Source organism: Lynx canadensis, chromosome C1, assembly GCF_007474595.2.
Source record: "Lynx canadensis isolate LIC74 chromosome C1, mLynCan4.pri.v2, whole genome shotgun sequence".
NCBI lineage: Eukaryota > Metazoa > Chordata > Mammalia > Carnivora > Felidae > Lynx > Lynx canadensis.
The window spans coordinates 53,334,730-53,343,191 of NC_044310.1; the positions used below are offsets into that span (position 1 = coordinate 53,334,730).

General features: G+C 48.5%; 1 long non-coding RNA gene across 2 annotated transcripts; it reads right to left on the reverse strand.

Moving 5' to 3' along the window:
- Positions 1-330: 330 nt before the first annotated feature.
- Positions 331-7,096, reverse strand: LOC115520335. Of its 2 annotated transcripts, none has more exons than XR_003970765.1 (4): positions 6,469-7,096; positions 5,471-5,700; positions 4,984-5,152; positions 331-659 (listed from the first exon to the last, which is right to left on the reverse strand). It is a non-coding gene; the product is annotated as an uncharacterized LOC115520335 (long non-coding RNA). The 2 variants fall into 2 exon arrangements; XR_003970766.1 differs by lacking the exon at positions 6,469-7,096 and adding an exon at positions 6,050-6,136.
- Positions 7,097-8,462: the final 1,366 nt, after the last annotated feature.

The following is an 8,462-nucleotide window of genomic DNA, read 5'->3' on the forward strand; positions in this document are numbered from 1 at the left end:
ACACACACACTCCACATACACACTTTTAGTCCAACTGTCTATTCCAGTTATTTTGCTTTCTGATTTTGCTCTAGATTCCATTTTTTTCCCCAGAGTTTAGATTTTAGAGTCCGCTCACAAGTCCGTTTTATTCTGATTTCACCTCTGTATTAAATCTTTTTAAAAAATTTTTTTTCAATGTTTATTTTTTTGGGGACAGAGAGAGACAGAGCATGAACGGGGGAGGGGCAGAGAGAGAGGGAGACACAGAATCAGAAACAGGCTCCAGGCTCTGAGCCATCAGCCCAGAGCCTGACGCGGGGCTCGAACTCACGGACCGCGAGATCGTGACCTGGCTGAAGTCGGACGCTTAACCGACTGCACCACCCAGGCGCCCCTGTATTAAATCTTTTTAAAATAACTATTCAAAATGATCTACCTAAGCTAACCATCTCTAAACACCCTGTCTCTAATTAATCTATGACTTCCTCATTATTACAGCACTGCCATGTAAAAATGCCGGGTCTTAGATTTTGAAATTCCCTGAAGGGCCAGCTAACAGGGGCAATACCAAAGACTTTCACTGACCTCAAGTTCTAGAACGCTGAGCCGTTCCAGAAACACAATTAAACTCCTCTTTCCTGCAGAGTCCACCATTCTCAGAGCTTTTAGTCCTGCATCTGTAAAATAAACACATTTCTACTTGTAACATATGCCACAGTGATACTGCACTCATTATTAATATTAAACACTATTTCTTATACGAGCACACCTTGGAGGCATTACATGTCCAGTTCTAGACCACCGCACTAAAGTATCGCCAACAAAAGGAGTCAAAAGAATTTTTTGGTTTCCCAGTACACAAAAAGGTTATGTTTTTTAAAAAAAAATGTGTAATGTTTATTTATTATTGAGAGACAGAGAGACACAGAGCATGAGCAGGGGAGGAGTAGAGAGAGGGGGAGACATAGAATCTGAAGTAGGCTCCAGGCTCTGAGCTGTCAGCACAGAGCCCAACGCAGGACTCGAACTCACAAACCGTGAGATCATGACCTGAGCCGAAGTCGGTCACTGAACCAACTGAGCCACCCAGGCACCCCCAGAAAGGTTATGTTTATGCTATGCAGTAGCCTATAAAGTGTATGATGGCATTATGTCTAAAGAAACCATGTACATACTTTAATTAAAAAGTACTTTGCCAAAAAAATGGGGCGCCTGTGTGGTTCAGTCAGTTAAGCGTCTGACTTTGGCTCAGGTCATGATCTCACGGCTTGTGGGTTCAAGCCCCATGTCAGGCTCTGTGCTGAGAACTCAGAGCCTGGAGCCTGCTTCAGATTCTGTGTCTCCCTCTCTCTGCCTCTCCCCCACTCATGCTCTCTCTCTTTCTCTCAAAAATTAAAAAAATAAATCACTTTGCCAAAAAATGACTATCGTCTGAGCTTTCTGCAAGTCATATTCACTAATCACCATAACAGATATAATAAGGAAAAATTGTGAGAATTACCAAAACGTGACATAAGAGACACAAAGTGAGCAAACGCTGTTGGAAAAACGGTGCCAACGGACTTGCCCAACACAAGATTGCCACAAACCTTCAATTTGTAAAAACCACAGTATCTTTGAAGCACCATAAAATAAGGCATGCCTGTACTGTAATTTAATTTAGCACGGCTTATAATTATTTCTTCCAATCAGCAGTATTGTTCCTAAGGTCAGATATTGTTTTCTTCATGTCACTTCAAGACACTAATCACTCCTTTCCACAAAGTGCAAGCTCAACGGGTATTTGATTAACTGAACCTCATCACTTCCTAAGGATTCTCTAAATAGATTATCAACGAAAGTGTATGTTTAATTCCAGCTTCTATCTGTATGATCTTAAGCAAGGTACATGACTTTCTGTCATCTGTAAGAGGAGGGGATTGTTATTTAAATGGCTCCTAAGGGGGCGCCTGGGTGGCGCAGTCGGTTGAGCGTCCGACTTCAGTCAGGTCACGATCTCGCGGTCCGTGAGTTCGAGCCCCGCGTCGGGCTCTGGGCTGATGGCTCAGAGCCTGGAGCCTGTTTCCGATGCTGTGTCTCCCTCTCTCTCTGCCCCTCCCCCGTTCATGCTCTGTATCTCTCTGTCCCAAAAATAAATAAACGTTGAAAAAAAAAAAAAAAAAAAAAAAAAAAAAAAAAAAATAAATGGCTCCTAAGTTCCTTCCAGTATCTCATTAGACAAAACCAACCACCAAAGACAGCACTATCTCCATCCAGGTCATCATTATACTTTTTTCGGACGTAAGGGGTCAGCAGTCTTGTGGGCCCAATTACCACCAGTGGAGCTAGGATGGGGGGATGAGGGGGTGGAGGAGAGAAAGTAAATGAAGGAGTAAGAGAAAACAAATGAGTGGTATCACTAAAATGCCACCAGGTGTCACAATTGTTACTGTGTCACTTACTGTTGTTCTCTGATAGAGTTTGGTATGCACAGGCATCTTTTAAAACAGCACCTAGAGCCAGATGTGTGGTATCTAAATTTCACCATGACACTCCCACTAGCCTTTCTGGTCCCCTGCATGCTTGTATTGACCTTCCTGAGTAGGGCATGCCTCCCACATAGAAATCTGCAAAGCATTCACTATTAGGTCTTATGTACTAAAATAATTGACTATTGGGGTCCCCAAATTTCCACATGGAAAACAGCAAGGGGAAGTAGAGATTTCATTCAGTCATCTCTTCTGAAATTAATCCATGGACCAAAAGGAGCAATGTTATAAGCCAGTATTGTCCAGGAAAAGTAAAATGCAAACCATATTATGTATTTTTAAATATTTTAGTAACCATATTTAAAAAAAAATTTTAAACAGGTTAAATTAGCTTTAACAATGTATTTCTAAATGAAATATCCAAAATAGTATCATTTGAACATGTAATCAACGTAAAAATTATCCATGGCTATTTTACTTTCTTTGTAGGAAGTTTTTGAAAATGAGAATGTAATTTATACTTACGTCACATCTCAATTTAAACACTAAATTTTCATCAGAAGTACTTAATCTACACTTAGATTTCATGTTTTACAGTTTAAAAAGGTGATGCATATGCACAAGTTGTTTCCAAACATATTTAAGTTTTCCAATAACTGAATCAAGTATCAACTTTAAGAATTTACTGGAATTTGAAATTCAGTTCATTATCACAGCCAGACTGCAGGTGCTTGACAGGGATATGGAGCTAGTGGCTACTGTATTAATGCAGTTACAGGCAACCCTGTCTGTCGCCTCAATTTTTTAAAACATGAACCAGATTAGAAGACGTTACCTCTCCAACTAGCAAGTCCTTCTACAACACCCACCAGATGCTCAACTTAATGCCAAGTATTCTCTGCCCCACTACTCATCCTTAAATTGTCAATACTTCAGTGATGATCACTTATCAAGCAGCCCTTCCCAGAGACTGAACAATACTTTTCGCTCAGAGAGAAAGGCACATCTCAATTCAGGAAAAGAATGGAGACACTGACATTCAGAGATAGGCAGTTCAGTTCCAAGGTAAAGGTGGAAAATCCTGACATGGTTATTTCTTTGTCAAGGATGTTTGTCCCCCGCAAAAGTTAGTCATTGTTTATGATGAGCCTCTCATGACAGCTGTCACTGCACGCACCCTCACATCCTTCATCTTCCTCAAATGCTCCCTCCTAGCCTGCCTCCACAGTCTCCTTGATCTCTAGCAGACTTTTAGAGAACACTCTAGGAGCCCCACTTTAATTCATTCTTAAAAGTAATTGTTATTGTTGACACACCGAAACATATGAATAATTCAGTAAAAGAATCTCGAACCAGCCTATTAATCATTCATTGGTCTAGGTATCCAAATTATCTTGAGAAAAGTTTTTTTTTAATACGCATGGTAAGTATCCCCTCCACTCTTCCCCAAAGGAACCAATTACAAATACTACAGTTCCCTCCCTATGTCAAAGTTCAGTGTTGCTCCTGCAGCTGATTTAAAAGTTGATCTTCTAAAGGAGCTGGATTCCTAAGATAGTTCTATTTTGAGCCTTCTTCCTGTTCTGAAGCTAAAGTTGGAAGGGCTTAGGTGGTGATGTCATGAAAGAGAAACTGTTGACTTTTACAGAAGGGTCTTCAGCAGCTTGGGGCTGCTCATATGATAGAACCTGGTGGCGGAGTGGGGGGGATGTTCATTTCTCATCTCTTTCCTTTCCCTTCCCTTCCTTGTGAGTCCCAATTATTATTTAGCCAGCAAGAAAACAAGTTCAAATAAGCGTGCAAACATATTTACATGTTTTACTCAAAAACCAAGACTGAGAAGGAAAATGCCTCGTGCTGGGGAATAATGGTGACCACCTGCTTCTCCACTCTTCATCCCTACCTTCCCAAGGACCCACCACAGGACTACGGGCAGGAAGGGTAGGAGAGACAGCTGGTGAGAAGAATCAACGGATTATTATAAATCTAGGAGGATTGGAGAGGAAAATGCTGGTGGGGATATTCAAGACTGAAAGGAGACCCTTGGGTCCCTTCTCTGCCACTGCTTTCTCCTCCCTTTTGGAATGGTTGGGTTTGGGACTGGGTGTGTCTTCTGCTTGGGAGGCGTGTTTGGCTCTGAAGAACCAAGAGGGGCCAGGGTGGGGCCCAGGGAAAGGGAGCCAGAGACAGGCTGCTTTAGGCCGGATTCTGGGCTAAGCTCTTAGGGAAAGAAAAAAAGGGGCTGTGAGGAGAGAGCAGACAATTCCATTACACTACCTGGTGGGGAACAAATAACAGCACTGACCGAAGGAGGTCATCTCTCTCCATCTAAAGCCAGCAGTTGGCTAGTGGGGTGCAGGTCCAGAGGGAAGAGAAAATCTCAACACATCTGTAAACCACAACTTGCCTGGGTAGGGAGACGGATGTGCCCAGTGCAATCAGCAGGTGAAAGAAGCACTTTCTGGTCAATCCTGGGATGGGGGACTAGCTAAGAACTCTGGGGAACACGGGATTCTCTGGTTTTTCAGCTCACCTCTCCTCCAAAGCGAGAATAAGCACAGGTGTGGTCCTTCTCCAAAAAGGTGGCAGCTGGCATGCGGGTAGCTGAGTGAGGGAAAAGATTCCTTGGCCCGGGAAGGCAGGGAGAAGCCGTGGGTTCAGTTGCGGCCAGGAGCAGGCGATCTCCAAGTCCCTTCCCCCTTCTTGAAAACCGAACAGGACCGGCAGAAATTACAACAACGCACCCCCCCCCCCAATAATGTTTCTAATAAAAGAAACACCCTCCCATGCCTACTTAAAAAACTGCACTCTGGTTGATGAAAATAAACAGGTGAACCCGGAGAGAAGCGGGAAAAGACTGGAGATGGGAGAAAGAACGTACCGAGAAATCGAGGCTTCCTCGCCCTCCCTGCACACCCCCTCCCCTCCAGCCCGGGAGAATCTGCGTGGCAGGTTGCAAGCTAAAAATGCCACACTGACAGACATCCCCCTCCCCGCCTCGCGTCCATTCTCCCTCCTACCCTAGGGTCCAGCGTCCCGGCCTCGTGGTAGCGTCCGGTCCCTGGACGCCGCGCGGGGCTCCCCCTCACCCCGGACCGCCGCCGCCGCGGGGACTCCGTTCTTCCTCTCTCCTCCCTCCCTCCTCCTCCGCCTCCTCCTCGCAGACTCCTCCCGCCGGATCCTTCATGTAAACAACATCCAGGCTCTATTTACAGTCGCCGCCGGACGGCGAGGAACCCACGCCAGCACCCTAGAAGAAGGCGGGGGTGGGGGAAAAGCGAGTGCGCAACATTTACACACGCACCCCGCCCCGCCCCTCCGCGCCGCTCCCCTCCGAGGGGCCGGAGCTGGGCGTCGGGGGCCACCCGCGCCCTCACCCGACCTGCGACGCTGCACGCACCCCAGCGAGGGCCGGAGGATAACCGCGGAAATGCCCAGGGGCGAGGCCGCCCCCCCCCCCCACACACACACAACCCCGCAGGAGAAACACACACGCCTCAACAACAACAAACCCAGCCGGGCAACACACGCTCGAAGTCCGGGAGGGAGTGCGGAGCCCAGGCCCGCCCCGTGCCACCGCCCTAGCGCCCGCTGCCTACCCCGCGGCGGCGAACTGCTTGCGGTCCGGGGAGGCGGCTGAAGGCAGGCGCCCAGCGCCGGGCAGCGGCGCGCCCTCGGCCCCCGCCGCCACCCGGCCCGCCCTCGGCCCGCCCCCCGCGCGGGCGCCGAGCCGGCCGAGCCCCGCGGCTGCGTGTGCGTGTGCGCGCGCGCCGCGGCCAGCTTCACAGGAACGGCTCTCGTCGCCCCCGCCGCTTCCCGCGTCCCCGGCCGGCTCCGGCGCGCCGCCACACCGCGCCAGGAGCGCAGCGGCCAGCGCTCCGCCGCGGCGCACGGGCGCGCACACGGACGCAGACCCTCGGCGGCACGGAGCCCCGCGCGGTCGCTTGCGGCCCGCCGGCGCCCGGTCCCGCGCGCGCCCGGCCGCCCCCGTGCCCGGCCCGCCGCCCCCCACGCCCACCTGCGCCCCCGGGGGTCCTGGGCCCCCCCTTCCTTTGTTCTTCCCGCTATTTGCATGAGGATTATCTAATGACGCAGCAAGGCTCGCCACAACGTGACCGTCGCCATTTTTCTGTTTTTATTCTATCTCTGCCATGTGATAGATGGGGGGGAGGGTTTGGAAAAGGGAGAGAGACAGGTTTAAAAAAAAAAAAAACTTCCGGGTCTCATGACCGGGAAGGGAGAAAAACAAAAGGGAGACGAGAACGCAACTCCTGGGGAAGGATACGTGTGTGTGTGTGTGTGTGTGTGTGTGTGTGTGTGTGCGCGTGTGCGTGTGCGTGTGTGTGTGTGTGTGTGTGTACGCGCGCGCACACGGGCGCCCTTCTCTCTTCTGGTCCTAGAAGGGAGGCTCCCGCAGCGGACAGGGAGCATCCTCCCATCTAGGGAGCCCAGTGACCCCGTGGGTCCAGGTCGCACCCTCTAGCTGTGGCGAAGCGCGTCGTGGTCCCACAGTCGCTGCAAACGCTCCGCGAAGCTGTCAGCTTGGTCCCTTCTGGCCGCCTCCACTTGGTCTTCCACCCTGGAGCTCGCGCCCTCGCTCCCAGGCGGCTGTAAGGTTCTGGGTTACGTTCAGGGAAGTCTCAGCATAAACGGAGGAAATAATAAAGTTTAAAGGCTACTGGATTTCCTGAGTTTTAAGATAGTTTGTCTCGATGCTGTTGTTTATGACAACCGCGTGGCAACTCCAGACAGAATTTAATATTCCTTGGAATCCTTCCTTTCTCAACCCCCTTTTCTCTCCCCAAAGCCGGACACACCCTTACGTGGTGTACCAAGGGGGGGTGGGGGGGGGGTAGTTATGTGGGGACGGATCATTCGTCATGGCTTGATTTATTTTGTAAGAAATTTTTAGTAAGTGGTTTTTCAGGGCCAGGGAGCATTGTTTAAAGACAGTTGCGTGCAGCAAGGTGGATTCGTGTTACACTGATCGTATTCACATTTGGAGGACGTGATAGACATGTCATTCTCTCCCAAGTCTCGTGTTCACGGTTGCTGGAAAAAACAAAGTATTTGGGAGCTCTGCCACATTTTTCAGTGAGATATAAATTTTTTTTGTTTACTACTGTATTTCCTTTAGGCACTTTCACTTTTGTTTCTCTTGAGTTTCCTTTCTGGTTTCTTGTCTCAATTTCACAATTCGGTGCAGAAATGGACTTTAGAATCTACTAGGGTTCCTCGCTTCACAGGCGCAGAAACAAGGCCCCGAGCAATGATGCAAGTTGCGCCAGGTCACGTAATTAATTAGGGCGGAGCTTGGACTGAGCCTTGCTCACCTGATAGCTCTGTTAGAGGGGTGGAGTTGGAGGGTGGGGGATGGTTAGGGAGTGGGGGGAGGTGCTTAGTAGTGTTTGGCAGCCACTCTGCTCTGTAAAATTAACATCCTGGAAATTAAAGATGGAGAACACGACCAGATCATTACCTTCTTGGGACTGATGTCAACTGATTGCTTCTTCAAAACCCCCTTTCTTGTGTTTTGCCTCAACTACCTCTGTTAATTCAGATTTCACTTCGCTTCCCCCCCCCCCCAGAGTTGGTCATCTCACTGAACAACCTTACATGATAGTTATGAATTATTTCTATTAGAATCGCAGAGAAGATCACTGCCCCTTTGTCCACCCACTGTATCCTTTCAATATTTATTTCATGGTGCCCTTCACACTAAAGCTTACAGTTGCTGTATCTCCCTGAACTGAAGTGTAAGCTTTGAGGGCCAGGGCCATGCCATGTTAATTTTATATTTCTCATGGTTAGCACCCCGCCTGGCAATGAATAAGTAAATTAAGGCCTGATGAGGATTTTTTTTCCAGTAATTCCATCCTGACCATCTCTAGAAAAGTCCTACCATGTTCTTGGTGAAGGCAGAACACCAAAGATGTCTTTTGATTCTTACACTTTGCAGACCATCTTTGACAGACTTGTTATTTACAGAGCCAAGCAAAACATAATTTGTTT